A 27,369-nucleotide genomic window follows, 5' to 3' on the forward strand; every position below is an offset into this window, starting at 1 on the left:
TGCCAAGGGGCGCTGGCTGCCGGGCACAGTCAGGGCGGCCCTGGCTTGTCCCTCGGGCTTCTGGCTGGCTTCCACGGGGATACGTTGGAAGGTTTTAAGAGGGAAGTGGACATGTTCATGGAAAAGAGGGTTATTCATGGCTACTAGTCAACATGGATCCTAGTCATGCTGCATACCTATTCTCTCTAGTATCAGAGGAGCATGCCTATTATTTTGGGTGCGGTGGAACACAGGCAGGATGGTGCTGCTGCAGTCGTCTTGTTTGTGGGATTCCTAGAGGCTCCTGGTTGGCCTCTGTGAGAACAGACTGCTGGGCTTGATGGGCCTGGGTCTGATCCAGCAGGGGCTTTCTCATGTTGTCTGTTCTATAGAAAACAATGGGGGCGTTCAGGTAGGATTTCCTTCGTCATACTCCCCAAGGACTCTTGCCAGGCCAGTCTTGCGGTTTGCTTTGCTTTGTTACTGAATTCACCAGCGGGGAGGCAGGAATCCTTAACAAACAAAAAAATCCCCTCTGGTCAAAAAAGTCCCGTTTCCTCCCACCGATGAGAACGGGAGGATCGGTCAAGTTTGTCGAGCCCCTTCCCCCATCCCATGCCACCCATTATGTCCGGCGAGGGGACCCGGGCCCTTCCAGGCTGCCAGGCTAGGAGCGGCTGAGGAGAATCCGAGTCGAAAGATCCCCAATTCTCAGGAGCCCTTTTGTGTATGTTCGATGTCTCTGGCATGCCCATTAGAGTCACAGTTTCTCTCATAACACATGCACACAGTGGAAAAACATTCTAGAGTGTTATTTTCCAAATCGCTGTACAAACAGCGACGCAGCTATTAAATTATTTTGTAACCCGGGAAACTCAAGCAAACAAACGGGCCCTCTGAGGCCGAGAGAGATCTACATATAGATCTATACCAAATAACCACATGGATACGACAGAAAGACGGGGAGAGATGATAGGTGGGTAGACAGACCGTGACGCAGGGAAAGACAGACGTCTTGACCCAAAGGACATGCGAACGCCTCCGGACAAGCAATTTCCCCATTCGGCCCTAAATCTGGGATTTGTATAAACCCCACTTGTTCCTGTAGGACCACACTAAAAAAGTTAGGATGCAGCCAAAGTTGAAAACTTCGCTTCAGTTTAGCAGAACTCACTGGGAGAGATTTCAACACGCGGGGAAACCACTGGGATGTAGAAGTCCTTTCTTTTGCAAACTATTTGCGTCCGGGGCTTTTAGAATTGGGGCCTTGTCCATCAATTACTATACTTTTGAGATATTATAAAGAGAGGGAGAGAGGAGTCGGATTACAACCCATGGTGAGGACTGCCCCCGAGCCTCAATGTAGCTCCAGATAAGCAACACTCCCTTCCTAAACTAGTTTACTCGGAAGTAATTACCCGGGGATTGTTTGCAAGTGCATGTGTTCAACACCGCTCGTCAAGATGTCAGGATGCATAGCAGCAAGAAGTCGCCAAGATTTACTGATTCTGCTTTGCTCACCCGACGTTTACCAATTTATCAGGAAACCCCCCCCCCACTGAATCAGTTTGTTTAGGATTTAGATCTTTAGATGCCAGGAGAGGCTGGGAAAAGCCGCGCAGGAGATCTTAAACGGTTCTGGATCCACTTTAAGCTCTCAAGGAGACACTCTAAGCAACGCTGGACGGCGATTCAAACTTTAACTCGGCTCTGAGATGGAAATATTACTTCGGTTGCATGAAATGTGTTTATTTTATCTCCCCTGAAATGAAACAATCTATTTCTTAGATTGTACAACCAAGTGGCCAATGAACAGCTCTGTGACAAAGCTGGGCATCGAATTGTTGCCAGCCCCCTCAATCTGGAACCCAATCGGGCCCAAAATGCGGGTCTTTTAGGCTTTCGGTGAATCCCAAACGACCACTAGCCTATCGCTGACACTTCTTGCAGAAAACTTTTCTTATATACCACAATACACGTGAGATCTTCTAAGAGAGTGACCATCTTATCCTCTAAGCGTGCAGCTGAAGGGTGGTCGTGAGAACTCGTAGATAAAACATGCTTTCAAATGTCTAGAAGAGTACATCATGTCGCCATCTGTGCGAGCTTAGAAGAAGGATTCGATAAATGAAAGGAGGATGGGTCTACTAAAAGTTGAATCATATAAGCCAAATGGAACCTCCAGAAGCAAAGGCAGTATACCTCTGAATATCAGATGATGAACAAGAGCGGAAGGTCTTCCTCCACTGCTCCTGTTACCCTACTTTTAACAGGCCCACAGAATGCTAGTTTGGCTGGTGCAACAAAGACATTTTTTTTTACATTTTCCTTTCTCAACCTTCTAGGAAAAAGTAGGTTGACAAAACCTCAGAAAAAAATATGGTTGGGTGGTTGGGGGGGGAACACACACATGTACCTCCACAACAGTATGAATTTATGAAACCGATCCGAATTTGCAAACTGGTTGAATCCGGAGTCGGAGAAAACTGCTACCCTACCGGCTAATTCAATCGATGGGGCATCTGTAGTAAGATCTCCCCAGAGTTGTCAACTCCCCGGCAATGAATGGATGATCTTGACCCCCCCTCCTCCAGTAAGTCGAAGAAATTGACCCACAGGAGGGAAAGAGGCACCCGGCCCATTGGTGGGACTTGCTCCTCTGGACTCCGCCCGCGCCTCGAGACAGTTAAGCCGCCCTCGGTTGTGCCTGCGTAATCCATCCCAAAAAGAACATAGGAACAGTATGTCGATAATTAGTCTAATTGCTCAGAGGAACGTAATTGGGTTATATTTTCCTGTAGCAGTGTGTGTATACCTGGTCTCCCTTGATAAATATATATTTTTAAAAAGCCCGCAACTGCCTGTCTCGACATGTTCTCCTGTTTTGAAGACCGAGAGGAACAACAAGACCATTACAATAGTCGCCCCCATCTGCTTAGCGTGCAATATTTTCTGTTTGCGCCTTTTACATTTTTTTTAATGGCTCCTGCGCTTTTCTCTCCGATTTCAAAAATTTAGGCTGGAAAGAGGTTTTTTTTTTTTTTTTAATGTCTTCCTCCCCCTTCCCCGGTTGCCAAAAGGGCTGGATTCTATTTATAAATGTTAGGGAAGTGTACATTACTTGCAACCCAACAAAACAGGAACGGAGCGGCAATTTCCCAGCGAATAGGATTGGAAAATATAGATTTTTTTTTTGAAAGCTGCAAAGTATAATTCAATCAAATTACAGAAAATTGCTTGAAAATCCAGAGCAGGAGCGATCCATTATGTCTGTTTTATTAGTGACAAGTACAATTACTCTAAACCAAAGAACACTGGTGAATATATAATTGGCCGTAATCATGTTAGTGTTTGAATAAAAATGACGGGAACATTTAACACTTTGACAACAAAATGTTCAGGGGGAGGGGAAGGGAAAACTTATTTATTCCAACAGTTTTTTTTATTTGCAACCACGTGAGGGGAAAACAGACTTTTGCTGGGGGGAACGATCGATGACTCTCCCCCACCCACCCCACACACACACAGCCCTCCGCCCCGCTCCGTAAGAGGGAGAGATCTGGGCGGGCGGCTGGAGGGGAAACGAGCCGGCGGCCCGTTCTTCCCTTCCGACGCAGCCCCTGAAGGACGCCCCCTGCCGGGAAAGGTCCCTATCCTCTCCCCCGCGGCTGACTGCAGATCCCCGCGAGCCACGGCGATCACAATATTTGCTCGGGGAGTCGCAGGGGTTTGTTAACGCTTGACGCGATCCGCGGGGCTGATCGGGAGGAGGCCCCTCCCCGTCCCGCGCCGCCGATCGGCGGAGTTTCCCCGACGGCGGCGGCCAAGGCTGGGGAGAAAACGAACGGGCCACTCTCAGGGGGGACGGAGGGTCCTGAGCCGGAGCTTGCGAGCGTCCGCGCCCGCACCTCGCCACGTTCCCACGGGGGAGAGCCAGCGTGGTTAAGAGTAGTGGTTTGGAGTGGCGGACTCTGATCTGGAGAACGGGGTTTGATTCCCCGCTCCTCCGCATGGGCAGCGGACGCCGATCTGGTGAACCGGAACCTAGGCATGAAGCCAGCTGGGTGACCTTGGGCTAGTCACAGCTCTCTTAGAGCTCTCTCAGCCCCACTTACTTCATAGGGTGTCTGTTGTGGGGAGGGGAAGGGAAGGTGATTGTAAACTGGTTTAGTCTTCCTTAAGTGGTAGAGAAAGTCGGCATATATATATTCTCTCTCCTTCTTCTTCTCCTTCTAAGACAGATGGAAGGGGGAGAGGGGAGCTTACCAGTTCAAACAGGGGGATCGCCCACCCCGCCCCGGCTACACATCGCCAGCCCCCACCTGAGTTTTGGTTTGCCTTGACCCCGCGCAGCGACCCCCAACCATGGGCTTCGAGACCCTCAAGCCTCGCCTCGCAGGAGCCTGGCCGTTTTCCCTATGGTGAGAATGCCGTGCCACAAGAACTACTGTTCCCAAGGTTCTTTGCTTTGGGGTTCTGAAAACCAAAGAGACTCGCTGCCACGTGCAGAGTTCGCAACTCCAGTGCAGCAGGAGCAACCTCAGTGGCCGTCGGCCTTCACAGCAAGACGAATAATAGGAGGAATAACAGCGGTCAAGCATTAAGAGCAGCTCTAGTTAAGGGGGAGGTGGATCCTATTTGGATTCTCAGTTCTTTACTGCCTTTAGTTTGCACATTCGGATCTGCTCTGCTTCGAGTCTACATCCTGGAGAGGAAAAGGGTGGGGGAGAGACTTCAACCATATCGGTGAAACGTTTGAGTTAAATTGAACAGAGACTCGGGAACTTTGAAGAAGGGAGGAGGAGAGGAAGAGGCAGCGTTATATACAAGATCCAGTTCCTGGAAAGTTTCAGACTGACTCATCTGAGGTTAACACGATTCTGTAAGGTTATTTTAAATGACACCCTTCTGTCTAACGTTGCGCTAGCAACTCGCAGCTCCAGGCCGTTGAAAAGAAAATTGAAAAATCACGCAAGGACTTGGTTTGGCTTCTAGCTTTGAGACCACCGACGGCATCGGAAGGGGGGGGCAAAGTTTCCAAACTTGGTCCCAGTTACCCCCCCCCCCTCTGTGTGTGTGTGTAAATAAACCGACGGGGAGATCTTATTTTTTAACATTTTAAAACCACTACTCTTTTAAAACCCACCCCTCCTCTTTCTTCTCTGCATCGCTGCACCCCCCCCCCAAACACACACACAACCTTGCCGTTCTGATCCCCCCCCCCTCGCGGGTGATCAGCTAGCCCGTGGCTCTCATTCGAACGAACAGGTCTATCATTTCTCGACGGCATTTTATTAAGCCGCAGATGTGAGCCCTTTCCTACGTGTTCGGGCTGCTAATGCCCGGCCACTTAACACACACAAAAAAATGTTCATCGTTCCTGGAGTCTTTCCCAGGGCCAGCGCTCGGCTGCCTGCCTTTGCTTCCAAGGCACACTAAACAACGTCAGGAGGTAAGGATGGGGGTGTAGGGGGGGAGAAGGGGGGCTTCGGATGGGAGGAGGGGGCTCTGGCTCCCTCTCTGGCCACGTGATCTCCGAACCGCCCCTAACCCAGTTCCAATAAACTGGGCAGAGTACCCTCCCTTGCAGATATGGAGGTAGCTGCCCTCCCTTAGAGCATCTTCGCCTCCTTCTTAAGCCTTGGCGCCTTCTCCGGTACCGTGATTTCCTTGCCTCCCCCAGCCCCGAGAATTACCGGACACTTTCTTGTTTTCTTTCTATAGGATCTGGGCCTCGGGCTTCCTCTGAGGTTAACTGCAAGTTTCTTTGTATTGGTTCATTGGTCTCCACAGCACGAGGCCCGGATTTTAATTCCCGGGCAATTTCGCCTGTTTTTGCCGGAGCTTGATTTCGGATACCAAATCAAATAGCAACAGAGGGCGAAACCGAAGAGCCAGGGAATAAAATACCCCCTCCCCAGAGTTTCATTTCAGAGGATGAATAACCTATCTATTGCAAATCGGATGTGTTTTCTGTAAAGGGTTGAAGAAAAACTTTTCTTGCAAAGGGGATTGGAGCGCAGGTTAAGCAGGGCTCATTTCAATTGCACCAGCGACATCTAGTGGCAAAACAGTGTACCGTCAGCTTTGTGAGTCTAAAATCCCTGTTAGTACACAGAGAAGAAAATGGACTGTCTTTCTGTCTTCCTTCCTTCCTTCCTTCCTGATCTCTGAACCTGAGGAGAGGTCCAAGTTCTTATTTTATATGTTTATGCCGTTTCTCATGGAATAAAGGAATTATAGATTTTTCGTTTAGCGGTGGAGTAAGGACGCCTTTTAAGGTGGGCGCAGTATTTACCATGCCTGTATATTAAATAGACACAAAATTCACTGAAAATGGACCAACATGCGCATCTCTCCTTCCTCCCCGCCCAACTTACACAAAAGCCCAAGACAATAGAGGGAAGAACCAACTACCAGATTTCAAGGAGAGTAACTAAGCCGCAAAGGGGCCGGATAGTCTGCAAACTATTTGCAGGAGATGCGCGGCGATCTCCGGGTTTAGGGCAGGCCTTTTTGGTTCCCACTTCATTACTGGCGTCAACGTTCGTTAGCCCTGCCAGGCATCTGTCGCCCTCGGGCTGGGCTGGTGGATTTGAGTTGGGCTATCAATTTAATGGGGATAGTGGCGGAGGGCCTGGAGAGAGGGCCTCTTCTTGCCCCGCTGGCTGTTCCTCACGTGGTCGTTCGCCTGTCTCGAGAAACAGATGCCCCCCCCTCCAGATTCCCCTCTCTTTTCTCCCTGAAGCAGAATTTCGCTTGGGGTTTTGTCCCTGCCACAGAACCAGAAACAAAAGCTCCGAATCAAGCTCTCAGTAGGGCCCACAGTCCAGAATCAGCCAGCATGGTGTAGTGGTTAAAAGCAGTGGTTTGGGGTGGTGGACTCCGATCTGGAGAGCCGGGTTTGATCCCCCACGCCTCCACATGAAGCCATCTGGGTGACCTTGGGCCAGTCACAGTTCTCTTAGAGCTCTCTCAGCCCCACCGACCTCACAGGGTGTCTGTTGTGGGAAAGGAAGGTGATTGTAAGCCTTCCTTAAGTGGTAGAGAAAGTCGGCATGTAAAACCCAACTCATCTTCTTCTTCTTGCCCTCGAGTAGCACCGTCAAAGTTATGCTGTGAGGAAAGTCTGGGTTGACAGTTGAACAGGTTCCTTCCTCCCACCCTTGAGAAAAAAACATAAGCCCCTCCCTTTCTTCCGTTGCAAAAAATGGATCCTCACGACGCGATCCTGGGGGCTCGGGTTCACCAAATTTTATGCTGGAACAAAATGTGGTTAGTGTTGAAAGGTGCCATTGGAGTCCTGTTTATTTCCCCTGCGACAGGCGAGCGCGGCTACCTGTCTGGGCATCTCTCCCTCCTGCGAGCCGGGTTTCACTCAGGCACGTGCGAACCAGCAAAGATCAGCCGCTCAGGCACGACGCTCCTCAACAGACCCCCTCCCCCAGTCCCTTGTACCTAGGTGCAGCTACACGGCTAGGGTTCCCACCCCGCACCTGACCTCCGGCACCAGCTGAACGTGTGAACAGACTCTGAATGAAAATCATTTCGGGGATGCGGAGGTGGCCAGGAAGATGCAGGCAATGTCTGATAGGCGAATGGCTGCATCCCGCACGTGCGATTGGTTGTCCCATGTTGCTGTCATCCTATGACGAAACGAACTAACTTGAAATGACGCGGATGTGCTGGCACATGTGAAGTGACCCTTGCTGATCAGCGAAGTCGGCTAAAACCAACGGGATTTTCCAAGTCTTCGTGCTCACAGAAAATGGACGAGGCAACTCCTTGCTAGTTGACAGGGCTGTGTAGAATTGACAGGTGACTTTTTTGTTGTTGTTCTGGTTCCTGAGATAAACCTCTCCATTTTTCTTTTCTGCCTAGCTCGGAAATATGCAGGAGCTGGTCCTTTTTCTGGCCAGTCTAAGAGGGAAATTCTTTATCCTCTCATTACCTTGAGTGAGTGAGAGAGTGAGACAGAGAGAGAACACAATACTAATCAGGTCTACTCAGAATACTACTAGGGGGAAGGCGTTCCTGGGATTGCCTTGAGAGCTCGGGTGATCTAAAAGCTCCTTTCGGTGGAGGTCGCCAAAGTTTCAACTGGAGCAGTTGGGGACGGCCCAGGGCCCTGAGCCAGTAGAAAGGAGTGTGCGTTTTTAAGGATTTCAGTTTCGATGTCTTTTCTTTACACGTAGCTGTTTCATTTGGCTTGACTAACCGTCCAGAGCCTTCGGTGTAAAAGGAAGAAATTGGGGTGTGGGGAGAGAATCCCTTCTTAGCAACAGATTTGTTTAAAAAAGATCTTACGGGTTCGGAGAAGCACCAGGGCATGGAAGAAGCCTGCGGAACGCTCCAACGACCGGCATATCCACTAAGGACCCGAAGAGGAAAGAATATTCGTCTTCCGCAGTGGCGGAAGGAGCTTCCAAGCAGAAATGGATGTGAAAGTTGGTCAATGGAGAAAGTTGATCCATTTGAAATATGCCCGTGATGGAGGAGAGTTTTATGGATACCGTTTGTTTGTTTATTTTGCAGTCAAATCACAACTGACTAATGGCAACCGTTAGGTTTTTAAGGCAAGAGATGCTCAAAAATGGTTTACCATTGGCTTCCTCTGCATCAGGCCCCTGGTATTCCTTGGAGGTCTCCCATCCAAATACTTGCCAGGGTCGAGGCTGAAAGTGTGTGACTGGCCCAAGGCCACCCAGCAAGCTTTCATGGTGGGGATTCGAACCTGGGTCCGGCACCGTAACCATTACACCACCCTGGCTCTCATGGATACCATGGACCGCCAAAAAGACAAATCACGATGTTCCAGATCAAATTAATCCCGAACTCTCTCTAAAATGACTAAACTGAGGCTAGGTTGGTCGCATCACGAGGAGACAAGAGTCACTGGAAAAGACAGTCATGCTAGGGAAAGTTGAAGGCAGCAGGAAAAGAGGAAGACCCAACATGAGGTGGATGGATTCAAACTCAAGTTTGCAAGACCTGAGCAAGGCAGTGAATGATAGGACCTTTTGGAGGACACTGATTCACCATAAGGCGGATGTGACTGGAGGGCACTTAACGCTCACCCATGCCGGAGGTCTCTGAACAGGCGGCGTATAAATGTTTTCAACCAATAAAACGTCTGTCAGAAAGGGGGGCCTACAGTACAAAGCTGCCATGGGAAGGCATAATCGGAGAACTGCACGCTGGCGATGCAAAGGTTGATAGCAATGAAGACGGCAATCGCTTCTGGTCAATCAAGAGAACTAGAAGCTTGGGCGCTGTTTTTAAAATGAACAGTGAATTGGTTCTCTTCTCTTCCCCCCGCCCGCCATATTCGGCATAGATCTGAGAGCCAGTTTGAGTTTTTACCCCAGCCTGAGTTATGACGGCAGGTCGGAAATGAAGAGAGCAGGAACGAATTTGGTGATTCGACCCCCCACCCTTGTAGGCGCGCCAGAGAAGGAACACCTGAACCAGAAGAAACGAGCGAACCCTGTAAGTACAACGCTGGATTACCTAACTCCTAGATGACGGTCCCGCGAACTCCAGGTAGAAAAACACTCTGCATGTGATCAGGCTTTCTACACTTCACAAGCAAACTGAGGAGGGGAGAAGCATATTAGCCGCTTGGGTCCCCATTGTGGAGAAAGACGAGGGACCAACGAAACAAATACGTTTCCAAAGCTCGGCTAGAACGCGTTAATTAGTTATTGATTAATTAACAATCAGAGTGTTTGTCCCTCCCCCTCACTCCTATTCTCATTCCCGAAGGGGAGGGGGGTTGGCTTCCCTTTGGAGACGAGCCCCTCCCCCTCCTTACTCCAAGATGACTTTCCGGAGAAACTGGGCTCAGGCGCTGGTCATCTTTGCCCTTTGGCTACCTGCTGTCCAATCAGAGAGAAAAGCGGCTTCACCCCCTTGAAATACATATTTTGTCTTGGCAAAAATGGGGGTGGAGGAGAGAAAGAAGGCAGGGATGTTCTGTCATTACCCCAGACTCCCAACATCGGATGTAGAGGAGGGAGAAAAGAGCAAGAGTCCAGTAGCACCTGAAAGACTAACACAATTTCTGGCAAGGTATGAGCTTTCGGCAGTCACAGCTCACTTCTTCAGACTCAGGATAGCACACACCCTGCCAGAAGTTATGTTAGTCTTTAAGGTGTCACTGGACTCTTGCTCTTTTCTACTGCTACAATCTTACAGGGCTACCCATCCTGATCTCTCCCCAAGGGAAGGTGTTCCAAAACTCCTGGAAACCAAAGGTCTGGGACTTTCCGACAGCGTAAACGCTTCACACTGGATTCCCTCGCCATGTCCCAAGCCGGCTGCGCGCTGCCGGTTCCCCTTCTGCCCTGCGCACCGGCGGCTCCTTTCCCCTCGCCCCCCCCCATTTCGCCCCACAGGGACCCTGCCATTCGGGGGTCTCTTCTCCCCCCTTTCTCCTATCGCCTGGCTCGGAGCGCGGGGGTGTGGAGGGGGGGTGCTTGGCGCGCTGCGGACGAGACCAACCAAAGGAGCCCCCAGCGCCGCCCCCTCCCTCCTCGTCCCCCGTCCCCCGTCCCCCAGCCATTGACGGAGCTCATTGTCATGCTGCGCTCACTCGCTGCCCGTCTAGGGGTGGAGAAAGGAGGGGGGCGGGGGCGGGGGGGGGGAGGCCGCCAGTCCCAGACAAAGCCGGCGCAGCTGTATTTGAGCTGCGCCAGCGCCGGCAGACGTGCTCCCGTCTCGCTGGCCCGGGCGCTCTCGCCCGGCAGGCAGCAGCCCGTCGGGGCTGGCCGGTCGCACGCCTTCCCGTGGAGAAGCGCCAGAGGGGAAGGCTGGGGCGAGGCGGGGAGGGGGTGTGAGGACGCGCTGCGCAAGGTGGGATCCGCAGCCCAGCGGCGCCTCTCCGGCTCCGACTCGCCCAGCTCTCTGGGTTGCCCCGTCCAGGAACGCTCTCCCCAAGGGCGATTGGACAGGTCATCTGCCCTCGGGAGGGAAGAGAGATCCGTAGGCCTTGCAGACCCTTTCCAGCGTTGGAGGGGGAGCGTGTATCCAAGGGATGGGGAGGGGGTCTTCCTCACGATCGAGGGAGCTGACATTTGGCACGCTTATCCTGCGCCTTTTCCCGATACGCAGGCACGCATTGAGGGTCTGTGCCTCCCCCCCAGGGCCTTTTCGCTCGCTCTCTCCTCCTCTCCCTCCTTCTGGCTGAGTGATAAAAGGAACCATATTATTTCCCCAGCTCTCCCTGCCAAACCCAGAGAATGCTGATCAGCTGGGATGCTAAGAAAATCCGCAACATCTCCTCCCTATTCCAGCGGATCGACCGTCTGTGTATTTGGCAATCGCCAGCCTCTTTTTCCAAGCCCCGGAGGTTCGAGAGGGGCGTCTGCCCCACCCCCGCTTCCCCCACCCCCATTCCTCTCCTTTTGGGGAAGAAAAGTGGACCGCGGTCCATTCTGTCGGTGGGGTCTCAACAACAAACGGCCTTGGGTCGCTCCCAAGGCCGGCCTTCCTCTCCTCGCTGAACTTTCTTTGGACGGAAAAAGTGTGGGGCGGATTGGATCAGGCCGTCCCGTTCCTCATCAACAACAAAATATGTTCACAAAGCTTGTTTACTGGAGATTAGATCACAGGGTTCCCCCCCCTTTTTTATTTAAAGGTGGCTGACGGCTGTTTGGACCGCTCCAATGGCGTCCTGTTGCCGGGATAAAGAATGAACAAGGTCCTGGCGGGCGCAGCGTCAACTCTCTTAATTAGAAAAAATGGTCTCCCCAAACTTAGACCTGCACAACAAATGAAAACCAGTTATTTTTGCCCAGGATCATGAAGTAAACTAGCCAGGGTGAAGCGTGTGCGCAAGGCCAAGCTGCTCAAGAGCTTCTCTGGCAAAACATTCAGAAATATATTAATAGTTAATGGTTAAATTGTGGAACTCCCTGCCCCTGGATGTGGTGATGCCTGGCTGCCAACTTGGAAGGCTTTAAGAGGAGACTGGACATGTTCATGGAGGAGAGGGCTAATGGCTACTAGCCAAATTAATACTAGTCATGATGCAGACCTATTCTCTCTAGTATCAGAGGAGCATGCCTATTATATTAGGGGCTGTGGAACACGGGCAGGATAATGCTGCTGTAGTCGTCTTGTTTGGGGGCTTCCTGTAGGAACCTGGCTCGCCACTGTGCAAACAGACTGCTGGACTTGATGGGCCTTGGGCTGATCCAGCATGGCTTTTCTTACACATTACACATGAAGGTGCCTTCTACTGAATCAGACCCTTGGTCCATCAAAGTCAGTATTGTCTGCTCAGACCAGCAGCGGCTCTCCAGGGTCTCAGGCTGAGGTCTTACACATCACCTACCTGCCTAGTCCCTTGAACTGGAGATGCCGGGGATTGAACCTGGCACCTTCTGCATGCCAAGCAGATGCTCTACAAACTGAGCCACAGCCCCTCCCCTATCTTATTTTCTTATGAATTCCAAGGGGATTACTGCCAAGCCAGTGTGCACGAGTGCGCAGCTTTACACGTCCCCCAGATGTCCACTGCTAACTTGTCTTACATCGAAGCGATTGCTTTAATCGGGAGCACCCAGGCACGCCTGTAGAGACCGTGCTGGTGTAGCATGTCTCTTCGGAATGAGATGTCAAGACCACTTCGGCCATTTATGCATGGGAGGTTTTGCCCTGGATTTGCTGCTGCCTAGATGCACATTTCCCCCGTTTGAATTTTCAAAACTCTGCATGGGGGCTTATTTTTGAGCATCTGGATGGGGTTAAATGTGCATCTAGAGAGCAGCAAATCCAAGGCAACACCTCCCATGAATAAATGGCCCTTCGTGTCTCGGTAGCTCTTGGAAAGGTGCGGAGGAATTTCGGAACAATTCGGTGGAGCAGTATATTAGAAGTCGCGCATACATACACTCTTGGTGCCAGAAAAGACCGCAAGGAAAGGAGAAGGCGGGCAAGGCTGAAATGATTGGCTTGTCCATTCATGGACTCATAAGGCATTAGAAATTCTGTATGTGCGAGAATCTGGGAGGGAGGGAGGGAGGGGGGGGGAGAGAGAGAGAGAGAGAGAGAGAGAGAATGAATGAATGAGAATGAGAATGAGTGGCTACACCTCTTCTTTCCCATCAGTGCCAGATCAACAGCCAATGTAAATTACGGACTTTCTGTGCCAGGAACCTTCCCAACCGAGAACCACTGGGAAGCAAGAAAGATTGCCCAAAGATGGCAAAAACCGTTCTCGAGGAAAGGGGTGCTGGATTCGTTTCAGAATCGTCAAGGCACCCATTCCTGTCTCTCCCTCCCTCCGTTTTCAAAGCGAGAAGGGAAACCCGTCGGGTCCTCCCGACTCTTTCAGCGCGTAGACCCGTGAGCCCAGCCTAACTCCCCGGGCTCTAGGTCCGCCTCAGGAGCCCGGCCGTTCGGCTACCACCTGGGAAAGGTTATTATAGCCTCGAGAAATCCCCAGGCGGAGCTTCATTTAGGAAATAAGAGGTTCACCCGAGGCTCAACCCGAACTGAATTCTGCCCTGGAATCGCTTTATCCGACTCTCAGGTGCCTTTTTTGTTGGGACGGAGGGAGGGGAGGAGCCACTGGCTCTTTGGTAGAGCAACAGCTCGGCATGCAGAAGGTCCCTGGGAAGGGACTAGGCAAGTAGGTGATGTGAAACACCCCTGCCTGAGACCCTGGCGAGCCGCTGCCGGCCTGAGTAGACAATACTGGCTTTGAGGGACCAGGGGTCTGATTCAGTATAAGGCAGCTTCATGTGTTCATGAGCCCTCTGCACATGTTAGAAGAACTCTCCCTTGTCTGACTCCTCCATACATTCCAAGGCTCCCGAGCCACAGATTCCAGTGCTCAACCCGTCGTGATAGCCAAAGTGCTGTAGCGGTTAGACTGTGGGACAGGATTCAACCCTCCCCCACCCGCTCCCGCGATGGGTGATCTGAGGCCAGTCATTCTCTCTCGCTCTACCTCGCAGGGCTGTCGTGAGCTTAAAATGGAGGGACGAAGCATAGATGCTTCCAGGAACTCCTCGGAGTAGAGAGTGGTTTAAGAAAATGTCGTAGGCGCTCGTAACCCTAGCGATAAGTTTCTGTGCCATTAAGCCTGTTAAAAAACGGCACCCTTCTCGCAAAGTCCGGCACCTGCAACCCACGCCCACAGGTCCAGAGAAAGGTGTGCGCCCGGGACTCTTGGGCAGGCGGCTCTCCAAAGGGCAGGACAACGCTGCTGCAGGTGTCTTTTTTGCGGGCTTCCTAGTAGAGACACCCGCTTGGCCAGCCTGTGAACAGACTGCTGGGCTCGATGGACCTTTGTCTGATCCAGCAGGGCCTTTCTTATGTTTTATGGGGTCGGGGGTGCCTTGGGCTCGGCCCTCTTTGCCCCAGACGATCAATGTTTCAATCGCCTCTGACGTCGCCCCGTTTCTCCAGCCTGGACCCTCCGTGGGCTTCACAAAAGAGCCATTTATGGGGCGCGCCTCCTTCCAGCCTGGCTCGCTTCGCATCGCTTCCGCTCGGGACTTGGCGTCGCTTCCAAAAGAGCCCGGACCGAACGGGGGTGGGTGGGGGGAAAACAGGCGCTGCCTTGAATGACAAGGCGTGCGATCAATGGCTGTATCAGGAACAATATTTAGAGGCGAAGGCCGTAATAACAGTCATTTGCTTAGTCAAAGCATTGATTTCTACACGTGGGGGGATTCTTTCAGGGCTGCAAACTCCCTTACCAGCCCCCCCCCTTAAAAACAGAAAAAAAAAGCGAATTCAAAAAGCCAGGCTAACATGCATTTTCACCCCCATCTGTTTCTTCTGTGTTTATTTTTTCATGGGAGGAGTCTGATCTGAAATTAAATAAAGCATTTTCCCTCTTTCCTTGGGACAGACAGGGCTGGCCAAGTCACAAAGGCAGCACCAAAGGTCTGGCAAAGGAGAAGGGCAACCCAAAAGTCACCACGTTAGAGCAAGAGGAGGAGGTCTTGAGTCTCTCATTTTTAATGCCAGGAGACAGGAATTCCTTGGCCATACGTGCATGGCTGTTTCCTCAGTCCCCCCACTGACTACGTCAGGGCTTTGGTTGGATTATGCTTGCATTTTCTGACTTTCAGAGGTCGCCCCGCTCTCCCCATGCATTTTTGCATGTTTTCCCCACGTTTTCTGGATGCTGGCTAAACACAAATCCAGAAAACACGGGCAAAATGCATGGAAACGGGGGCCGAGAGCAAGGCTACCTCTGATGGTCGGAAAATGCAAGCATGATCCAAACCAAAGTCCCGACTCAGTGGGGGACCACGAGGAAACAGCCATGCATAAATGGACCTGGAGTCCAAGCCCTTGAATTGGGGAGTGGCCATTTTATGGAGGCTAAGGCAAAATCAAACCTTCGGTTACAAGTGGGTGTATCTTTGCATAGCCTACTTCAGGAATGGCTATTTCTGAGCCAGCGTGGTATAGTGGTTAAGGGTGGTGGTTTGGAGTAGTGGACTCTAATCTGGAGAACCGGGTTTGATTCCCCACTCCTCCACATGAGCGGCGGACGCTAATCTGGAGAAACGGGTTGGTTTCCCCACTCCCACACATAAGGCCAGCTGGGTGACCTTGGGATAATCACAGCTCTCTCAGCCTCACCTACCTTATAGGGTGTCTGTTGTGGGGAAGGGAAGGTGATTGTAAGGTGGTTGGATTCTCCCTTAAGTGGTAGAGAAAGTCAGCATATAAAAACCAACTCCTCCTCCTTCTCCTCCTTCTTTTTCCATCAGACCCCACTTACAAACATCCTAGAAACATTTGACTGGTCACTCTTGGAAACTGTGCGCTGGTTTAGATGAACTTCTTACAATCTAAGGATACATGATGCAGCAGACTGCTGGAGCATTCTGGATCTGATCAGTTCCTGGATAAGAAACCTCCTTGGACTCCCATGTCCTGGAAGAGAGACAGCATAGAAATACGAATGAATTGGCAACCTCACCCCATTCTATAACACACAGCCCATTACCAAGCATGCTTGGTTTTAGTGGCCCATTCTATGAACCTAGTAGCCCTGTTCACAAGTTATGGTGAATGCACATACTATCCAAATACAGTGCACATTTTAATAGATCTCCTGCTATTACAACTGATCTCCAGCTGATAGAGATCAGTTCACCTGGAGATAGTGGTCGCTTTGGCAATTGGACTCTATGGCATTGGAGTCCCTCCACTCCCCAAACCCCATCCTCCTCAGGCTCCACCCCAAAAACTCTCGCCAGTTGCAAAGAGGGACCTGCCAACCCTAACCCCTGTGACCTGAAGTGCAATCGAGGAAGAGTTACCAACCCACCTACTATTTGTGTGAACTTCTCAGAGAAGGATGGTGATTCTTCAAGGAATGTATAATGACAGTGGAAACACTGATAAGGGTGAAGATATGGATATGCTCAAATGGTTTTCTAGATCAGGGCACAAGATTAGCATAGTTCAGCAATCATCCCAAATATGAATTTATAAGCATCCCCCCCCCTTGTGGGTAATCCCCCATGATTTCCCGCATTGCAGATCTTTCCTTGGGAATACCACATTTTACATGTTGCCTAGTTATCAGGATGGAAACAACACAACTAACTGAGAAGTTATCTTGCATGGTCAACCTTCTCTGGTCTTTTGCTCTGAAACTATTTTTTTAAAAACAGCAAATAGGGATGGGATCTCTCCAGGGAGCTGAAGAGGAAGCAGGCAGTGTGTTGGCTAGGAATATCTGCTTCTTAAAGCAGTAGTGATGTCATCCATCAGGGTTGAGGGATGGAGTCCTCCAAATTGCCACATGGAGGCCTCTGTAAAGTTGGTGGGGTATGCTCTGGAAGTTGGTGGACTATGCTCTGGGACATCTGGGTTCAGATCCCCACATCGCAATGAAGCTCACTGAGTGTCCTGGGTCTGTCACACCTGTCAAACCTTGCTCACATGGGTGTTGTGAGGATACAATGAGGAAGAGACAACCATGCATGCTGCCCTGAGCTGTGAAAAGGCAAAACAGATGTTTCTACAAACCTGAAAAGGTTTGCAGAAAAATGTAAAATCTAAAAAAAACACATCGGGGTGTTTAAAAAAACCCAAAATGATAACAAGAGCATCTTTAGCTTTAAGCATTGGATTCCCTCAGTGGCTGTTGCTAAGAAACCACAGCATTCTAGGCTTGCTTCTGTCAGTAAAATAAATGGGGAGGGGGCAGAACTATTCCAGGCCTATTTTGGCCTTTGAAGGAGGACTCACTGGGGCCAGGCCTGGCTAGGGGTTTCCAGCTCCAGGTTGGGGAAGTCCTGGAGATTTTGTGGTAGAGTCTGAGGAGGGCAGGGTTTGGGGAGGGGAGAGGCCTCCGTCAAATATAATGCTATAGATTCCACCCTCCAAATCAGTTATTTTCTCTAGGGAGACAGATCTCTGTTGTCTGGAGTTCATTGTAATTCTGGAAGATCTCCAGGTCCTCTATGCCTGGAAGCAACCTCTGAGTGACTTATCATATCCGATTTCCATGACTCTCCATGACTCAACAAGGCCTGGCTGTTTGCTACAGTTCAAGAGCAGCCACCCTATGAAAGCCACTGTTGTGCAGTGGTTACAGCTTCAGAGCAGAGTCTGTAAGACCACCCCAATCTTGCTATGGAAGCTCACTGGGTGATTTTGGACCTGTCACATACTTTCAGCCTAACCTTACTCACAGGGTTGTTGTGCAGATGAACAGGAGAGGAGAATAACATCAGCTGCTTTGGTCCCCACTGTGGAGGAAGGTGGCATATAAATGAAGTAAATAAATAATAAATATAGCTGAAGATGAGAGGCAGATAAAAGGTAGGTTAGTGAATAGCTGATGAGGAAAGAATGAGGCAGGGAAAGGGGAGAGGATATGGCAGTTGCCAGGAGGGCAGAATGAGGAAATAGTGTTGGGAGTGGGATACAGGGGAAAGTGAGGTGCCCCCCCAACAAATCCTTGAAGGTTCCTTTTGATGCAAGTGGGTCTGGCCCAGTAGCAGACACCACACAACTGAGCCACAGTTTTCCTAGATAGAGGCTGCTGGAGGGGAGGAGAGGGAAAGCTGAAGACAGAGGGGCAGATAAAAGTGGGGAGGAGATAGGGCTGCCAACTCCAGGATAGGAAATACCTGGAAGTTTGGGGGGTCAAGCCTGGGGATTGTGGGGTTTGAAAAGGGGAGGGACCTCAGAGTGGTATAATGTCACATAGTCCTCTTTCCAAAGCAGCCATTTCCTCCAGAGGAACTAGGGTTGCCAATCTCCAGGTGGGGGTGGAGATCACCTGGAATTATAGCTGATCTCCAGATGACAGAGATCAGTTCCCCTGGAGAAAATGACCACTTTGGAAGGTGGAGTCTATGGCATTATACCCAGCAGAGGTTATTTCTCCCCCCAAACCTCGCCCTCCCAAGGCCCCACCTCTAAATCTCCAGGAATTTCCTAACCTGGAGCTGGCAACCCTAAGGGGGAAGTGACCTCTGTAGTTGGGAGATGTGTTGTGATTCCAAGAGATCACCAGGCTCTTGCTGGAGGTTTCAAGCCTAGAAGGAAAGAAGGGAGCAGGAAAAGGGGAGAGGCTATGGGGGCTTTCAGGAAAGAGGAAATGTGGGGGAGGGAAAAACAAGATGCCTCCAGCAAGTCCTGGTGGGTCCCTACTTGCAAATATGCGACATACATTTTAAAAAGTTTTACCCTCTTTTAGTTGTGTCCCTGATCATATACTGAAGGGATAGGATGGTATACAGCAAACTAACTTTTGCATATAGCTACTTTTATCTCTGAGCTTTATGACATGAGGTGTATTATGGCAACTGATCTGGAAAGTGGACAGCAATGTAGCCAGCGCTGGTCCATTGCCCCTGAGCTGTTATAACCCATTATTCTCTACCTATTTTCATGGTGTTCTTTCCCTAGATGGGGTTTTAGGGCACCATGCATACCAACTTCCTATAGAATGGGTGAAAAAAATACTATCTGGGACTCTGAATTCAGTGTCAATCTAAGCTTGATTATTTACATCATAAGATTTGTTTTTCCACTACAAACAAGGGTCAATCAACATTTTCAAATAACCCGTAACTGTAGCCATTTTCATCAAAACTTCTCTCTGTAACATTTTATGACTGTCCAAGAAAATATGCCCCAGATAATAACAGGAATAAATTGTCCAAAGAATAGTAATTTCTTTAATCAAGGGAACATGATGATTAAATCAAAAGCTTTAGATAGATCTTTGGATATCATCAATGTTCTTTTGTCTACTAATAATGACATATCGTTGGTGAATTTTAAAAAGGCATTCACTATGGTGCACAATGTCTAAATCTAGACTGGAGAAAGGTCAGAACTGTATTCGTTGTAATTAAATCCATTAACTGTAGCGTAGATAGATTTTTCAAGTGATTTGGATTAAAATATATTACTGAACTGAAACAATATCTACAAAGAAATATACAATTTTCAGATACACATGCACACAAAGTTCCAGCAGTTTTTAACATACATTACCCCCGCTCTGGTCTCAATGTTATTGTAACTGGAATCTAGCTCTAATGTTTTAATTTGAAAAGAAAAGGTTAGAAATTGATGGAAACCAGAGCAACCAAATAGAGCTGATTAAAACTTCATTCAACATATGCCATATTTTTTTTTAGATATGCTGTAAAACTGCAATGAATCACATGGTTTATGAAGGTTCTTCAGCTTACCATAAAGGCGAGCTTCCATAATTCTGAAGAATAGTTGGTTTTTATACCTTGCTTTTCTCTACTGTAAGAAGTCTCAAAATGGCTTACAGTTGTCTTCCCCTCCCCATAACAGGCACCTTGTGAGATAGGTGGGGCCGAGAGAGTTCTGAGAGAACTTTGACTAGCCCAAGGTCACCCAGCAGGCTTCATGTGGAGGGGTGGGGAATCAAACCCAGTTCTCCAGATTAGAGTGCACTGCCCTTAACCAGTACACCACGCTGGCTCTCTGTCCTTTTGAAGGGAAACATGACCATGGCTACATTCCCACATGTGGTTCCATTTCTGTACTACATTATAGGAATTTCCTCATTTTTGGGGGGTGAGGGTGAGTTCTTTGGGAAAAGCCTGTGTGGTGTTGTGGGTATAATATTGGGCAAGATGTGGGAGACCTGGTCTCAATTCCCCACCCTTCCTGGGATGACCTTGGGCCATCTGTCCCATCCTGACCTACCTCACTGGGTTGTGGTGATGATAGAATGGAGGAGGGCAGAACCATGTACTCTGCCCTGATCTCCTTGGACAAAGGGTGGAATAAAATGCACTAAATAAATAATTGCACACAAGATGTAATTGGAATTATATATAAGTTCTTCACTATCCCAAATGTTTTGCTAGATTTTTTTAAACAAAGAATTTACACAAATATGTTATATGCATATTCCATTGAGTAAAGAGATGGTTGTTCTACTAGCTCACCCTTATAACATTCATCCAATCAGCAGCATTACCCTACATCCTATCCAGAAGTTTCTGGAGATTTTTTTTCCTGTTTCTATTAAATTGGCAAGGTAAGGGAAAGCCAACAATTGTGATCAAATGGTTCATAATATAAAACCAAGCTTTTGGCAAAGATGAAACAGCGAAATGTTACTTCAAGAATTAATACTATGAGTAGAATTTGAACATTTTTCAGGAGGAGAATTGAAAAAGCTAAACCTCCTTGGGAGTAATAGCGAAACGACTTTATTTAAGGCTGCCAAGTCGTCTTCTCTCCTTCACTACGTTTGCCTTTGGAAATTCTTCTTGCAAAAAGAAAGAGATAAGAATTTAAAAACCTTCATATAAACTTTTTATTAACTCACCTGTGCCTCCAATGAGATGCCTCAGTAAAGAAAGAAGGAAGAATCACTTTATATTTACTTATAGAGTTAAGATTTGTTAAACAGACATTATATATTGTATGTTGACAGCCCATTCTTGAGGTTTTGAGTCGAAACCTCTTAGGAGGCGACCTGACCCCGCTGCCGGTGTAACTGCGTGTAATCATGCAATTACACGCACTTACTCCAGCGGGGAGGCCAGGGTGGCCAGCGGAGGAGCACATTGGGGCTGCACTGCCTCTGCTGCCTCCTTGGTCTGATCCAGCATGGCTTTTCTTATGTTCTAAAGTTTGACTGGCTTCAGAAAGCATTCTCCAAAGTGGAGAAAACAATAACTTTTCATCACACTTCTGCAAGGGATAAAACTGAAGGAGCTACCAGCTTTAGTGTCTCAAGGCTCATTCACACCTCTCCCTGACCGAGGAGTGAGCGATTGTTCAGTGATTTGTACACAGAAGGTTCAGTTTCTTGCATCTTGCATCCAGTTCTGAGTGAGAGCAATTCTCAGGCTCATCCCTTTGCTGGAATTCCTTGTTGGGAATGAGCCTGAGAATTGCTCTCACTCAGAGGTACACAGAACTGGATGGACCATCGGCTGGTGTCAATACAAGACATGCCCATGCCCTAATTACACAACACTTTATTAAGGGCCGCTGTGTAGATAGACATTGATTCTATCGAAAAACGTTTGAAGGGAACATTGAAGGATATAAAAGGGCTCTCTAATATTAGACCAGTGACCACTCATTTAACATGTTAGTAAGTACAATGCGAACAGGCCATTGACCTTTCCAGCTTTCTCCTTAAATGACAGGGAGAGCCAAGATATGAGAAAGAACCTCCCCCCCCCCCGACCTTTGCTCCTTCCTACCTCATTTCCCCGTTCCCTCTTTAGCCTGCCCTGCAGTTTAGAAGGCATTGGACCCCTGAGTTTCCAGCAACCATTATCAATACTCCAAGGGGAACAGAGGATTATTTTAAAAGCCTTGTTCACTGTGTAGATATGGTTGTTAAGTTTCTATTGCAGGAATGAATAATTTCATGATCAGTGTTTCAGGCTTCCCTGGTGATTTGCATGTATAATCAAATGAAAAGACCTCTGAAATATTGAAACTCTTTCAACAAGAAAAGTGAGTTTCAGATTAACTAGGTGGAAAATCCATTTATAGCCCACTTCAAGATCAGGGTAGGATATATACATATTTGTTACTATTATACCTGTACAGAGTTGTCATCTCACCTTAGATGTAATTATACAGAAACAGGGGGCATTCAAAATACGTTTGTAGACGGCTGCATCCCCCCACACACTCATGCGGTATATAATTAACAAACATCTTTACACCTATCCATGAAAGAAAGCAATAACCCACTTGTAAATAATGGCAGACATGTATTCTTTGTAGCTAAATGCCAAATAATCTCAAGGATTTTCCTTCTCTGCTCAGTTACAGAAGTATATTTTTGACATGTTATGCAAAAGCAGGTATCATTACTGATGGCATATTTCAAGTTTCTACCAACAAAATATATTAATGTAAGTTAGAACTAAAGCCTTCAACTGTATAATTTGCATAAAATACCAGGGCTCCAGTTTAGAGATCTACTTGTGCTGAAAGGCACATGCAGAACCATATTTCATAAAATCAGATGGTCATATGTTTACTACGTTTTATGTTTCCTATCCTTCCTTTGAGTTCCCCTCCCTCCCTCCCTCCCTATTTCCTTGGTCCAAGACTGCGGTCATAGACATAATACATTATTATTATTATTATTATAAAATCAGATGGTCACCCCTTTCAGCTTCAACTACCACTTCTCTTTCTCTCTCTCTCCTTCCCTCTCTCTGTGTGGGAGGGTTCCATTAAATCTCCCCTTTCCTTAAAAGAGGTGATTACATTGCTATAGTTGTGTGTGTTTGTGCATGCACATACATTTTTTTCAGTTTGTTAATTTTTTAAAAATCCCATTTGTTTTACATTATTAATTAATTGCTTCCCATGGGATGAGCGTTTTAGAGATTGCAGTCACTTCAGGAGCCTTCTTTGCCATATTTCAGGCAGAAAGGAGAAAGAATCTCAGTTTTATAGGCTATTAAAGCAAGCACGTTTCCAGCTGTAACATCTTTCCCCCATCCAACAGGGATAATTTTTTAGCATTTGCAGCTCTCTCCCATGGAATTCTTTATGTTTAGTTTCTGGAAGATAGACAGTTAAAATGTTCACCGGCAGAGAAGACAGGCCTAAATATTTGGCACTCCAAGAAGGCAGGCTGCATTACAAAAGGGGCATAGTGAGCTGTTGAAATCCCAGGAAAGGACTTCTCACAGGTAAAGAGAAATACTTCTGGCAACTCAAGGAAGCAGGCAATGCTACAGAGAGAGACACAGGAAGCATCTGGCACTCCAGGGAGTTCAGGCAATACTCAGAGTAAGCACAGAGGCTTGCAGTTGGCAACCCAAGGAAAGCAGGCAGCATTATATGTTGGGCAGAAGAATGACTTCAAGTATCTCAAGAAGGTAAGTGGCAGGGTTGAACAGGCTCCAAATCTTCTATTTGTCAACCCAACACAGGCAAACAGGCAGCAAGAGAGAAGGGACCAGGTACTGGCCCTCTAAAGAAGACATGATGGGCAGATGCTTGCATTTATCATCCAAGGCAAGGTGGGTAGTGCAGCAGAGCATGCATTGAGGCTTGCATGGTAGAAAGTGAACACGTTTGGTAGAAAATGCACACTAAAATAATGATCTTTGTTGGAAATGGCTGCACTGCAATGTGTGAATCACAGAGAGATGATGTGTGTGCATTTAGTCACTACACAAGAAATCAGCAGATGTGTGCACTGGAAATAATCACATCGATATACAAGGCAGTGACCCCAGCACACTTACAAAACAGAAATAATATTAAAAATAAAAAAATAACATGAGAAGAGAATGGAGGGGCCCTCAAATGCTATCTAAATAGTAAAAAAATCCATATATTGTAGCAAATCATTTTTCTGTGGTAAGATTTGTACAACTGTGCTAATGGAGACATGTTACACTCTCCCTCTGACTCTCTCCTTCTAAGTATGAACTTAGCTTGCATACTGTAAGCCAGACATACAAGCAACACAACAATGGAGATATCTGAATCTAAGCAAGTGTTTCTCTATTTGTATTAATGGCATTATGACTGGGGTTGTATTTGAATCCCCCCCACCCACACAATTAACAAATGAACACACATATTTCTAGTTGCTGGATAAAGTGTGGGGAAGGAGTCCAGCCAAGTGATCTTACAACCCAGCAATGGATCCATGCATACAGTTTTGTTTTCATGGCCACATATGATGATCTAAGGGAGGTAATTTATCCCATGGCTGTGTGTACTCCCTACTAATAAAATGAAATCAAATCCTGTATCTATGCTACCCAAATGCTGCACCAAGGAAAGCAGAATTCTTTGAACTGAAGAAATGATACAAATTTAATAAATGTGCATACTTTCTCTTATTTTGTGAAATCTATGGTGTTTTTTTTTTGCTAGTTTGCATATTGTTTTTACTTATTCGGCTAGTGGTATGGAGGATAATGCCTTCAATCACTGGCAATAATGCCCAGCCACCACTCAGGCATTTCAGCAGGCATTGGACACCCATTCAAGCATATCATAGCACAAGGGCTCAAAACTTGCTGTTAAATTGCAAGCTGGGATGCTTAGGAAAAGGGAATTTGGTGCTCAGCCCTTGTGTACAATCGTGGCATCCACAGCTCTGCTTATTCTCTATAGCCTGGCTGAAAAGCCCTGGGACTAAGAGCAAATTCTAGCTATGTGGGAAATGTCATGTGTTTGCTTCAGACAAATGACTTGCACTTAGTGCTAAGGCTGACTCAACTTTTTACTTAGTGATACTGCGATTTTCGCAAACAACGCATTAGAAAAGCAAATTTACCCTTCTCCAAATGACTTCTTTTTCTCTACAGCGGAGCACTCCTCTGCTCATGTTGATAATTGCTTACAGTACAAAGTGAGTAGTATTTCAAGTTTTTTTTTTAAATCTGTGCAGCTGGCGGCATCCAGAATGGCAGCTGGCCATATAGCTGCCATTGTGGCTGACATTGTAGCATGCTCATAATTTATGGGATTGCTCAGATGACTTGTGTCCCAGGGCCATCATCATGGGCAGATCATGTATAGTTTCAAATAAGGTACAGAAGAATGCATGTGTTGCTTCTGTACCTGTGCAGTCTGCAGCATTTGTTCCAGCAGTGGAAAAAGGTGTGGGATATCTTTAGGCCAGCTGTGTGAGATCTGGTTTGCACTTCTGTTCCTCCTCTGTTGAACATATGTAGGCTGGGTGTGGTCAGAATGGCAAGAACCAAAGGGGCCTTGACCTTTGGATCTTAGCCCATGGCCCTGAGATGAGCCAGCCCAGTGGATGCAGGACCAGCCCAGGAGCTGGAATTGTGCTCTCTATATTTTCCCTTGTTAGTTTAATTTATTTTCTTGGCTTTTTGTTCTTGTTGCTGTTGGCTGCTTTGAGTCTCTAGTAGGGAAGAAAGGAGAGCATAAATACCTACATAAATAAATAAATGTTAGCACAAGCTCAGAACGTACCAGCTTGAATGGTCATTCCCAAGAAGCAGTGCAAGAACATGCAAAGTATTTACAATTCAGTTTAGAACATGCAAAAAACAACAACGTGCAAAACCTTGGGAGTCATACCAGCAAAACTAACAAGGCTGGAATATTAGAAAGCCAATATCTGCAGCTTCTCCCTACCACATGAGCAGGATCAAGACAACCAAGGAAAGTATGTCTTGGGTAAGGCAGGCCAACAATGGATGTGAGATGGGAACAGAGACAGAAGCAAGAGAGCAGTGCGAGAATGCACATGCAATGCAATTAAGAACAATTTTGGGTGTTTGATAAACAAATGAAAATTTTTCAACTGACTGTGCAGCTTGCAATTTGTGATCAAATTGTATTTGAGCAGAAGAGTAGCAGGACATCCCTCATTCTATTGTCTTACGCAGCTGCATCACATACGAGAGAGAGAGAGAGAGAGAGAGAGAGAGAGAAAGAAAGGGAGAAAGGGAGAAAGGGGGAGAGAGAGCTTTTTAATGTCACTGCTGATATGTGTCATGTACCAGGTCTCTGACCCTTCTAGGGTTGCCAGGACCCTCTTTGCCACTGGCGGGAGGTTTTTGGGGCAGAGCCTGAGGAGGGCGGGGTTTGGGGAGGGGAGGGACTTCAATGCCATGGAGTCCAATTGCCAAAGTGGCCATTTTCTCCAGGTGAACTGATCTCTATCAGCTGGAGATCAGTTGTAATAGCAGGCGATCGCCTGCTAATACCTGGAGGTTGGCATCCATACACTGAGTGCAGATCCTTTAATTCACCAGCAATTCTTTCCCAGGAAGCAGGGTGTGAAAAACCCCAGCCAGCAGAGCTCTTCACACTGCAATCCTAAGCAGATGTACTCAGAATGCTACTGAAATCTATGCAGTGGGGCCTGCTCCCTGGAAAATGTTCATAGGATTGCACTGCCAAAGTCTTATGTGGCTCTTGTCTAATTCTGCAGCAAGATTCCCAGTTGTTTGCTGCAAGTGCCTATGTATCCAACCTGTACCCAGTACTACCTGTTCCAGCTGCTTCCACTTGACTGCTAAGCCTTAGGAAGAGAGACTAGCCGAGCAAACTTGTGGGTGCCCTTTGGCATGGCCAGGCATTTAGCTTGTTTCCATACGATGCTCGGGTTGGGTCTGGGTGGTATGTGGGGAGCAAGAGGAAATTTTTGTCTGGGGGAGTGAGCTGGCACTTGGAAGCCATGGATTCACCCTGCTTGATCTTGCTGACCCCGCTCTGTCTTCCAGACCTGCATCCCCGCACAGGCATTGGCTGTAGAGCACAAGGACATGGGATTCCTGGATCACGTCACCTGCTCTGGCCCTCTAAGCAGCTGGCTAGCCACTAGTGCAGTGAGGCTAGCCTTCCTGGGTTCAGTCCTCTACTATGAGGTAGGGGTGCATATACATATTAACATACAGATAAATCATACACTGGAAATGCTTCAGAGAGAGGGAGAGAGAGGGAGAGAGAGAGAGCAAGAATAATAATAATAATTGGTTTTTATATGACAACTTTCTTGACCTTTGAAGGAGAATAAAACCGACTTACAATCTCCTTCCTTTCCTCTCCCAACAACAGACAACTTGTGAGGTGGAGGAGTGGAAACCAGCCCAGTTCACTGGGGGAGGGGGGAAGAGAGAGGGATAATGAGAGAGAAAGAGAGAGAGAGAGAGGGAATAGAGGCACCCCTTCATGGCAACACAGAGCAAATAACTTCAAATATTGTAGCTGGTAACATAAACTCATATTTACCAAATTACACGATTTTATATTTGCTTTGATCCAAACATGAATCTCCCAGATTTGCCTTATTTGAGCTGCAGCTTTCTGTGATAGTTATAGCTATAGACTTATTGGAAATTAATTTTAGATTAGCAAATCTGATTTTCATCGCATCATCTATGACACAGTTGAAGTTAAATAAAAGAGAAATCCAGT

This window comes from Euleptes europaea, chromosome 6 (genome assembly GCF_029931775.1).
Source record: "Euleptes europaea isolate rEulEur1 chromosome 6, rEulEur1.hap1, whole genome shotgun sequence".
Taxonomy (NCBI): Eukaryota; Metazoa; Chordata; class Lepidosauria; order Squamata; family Sphaerodactylidae; genus Euleptes; species Euleptes europaea.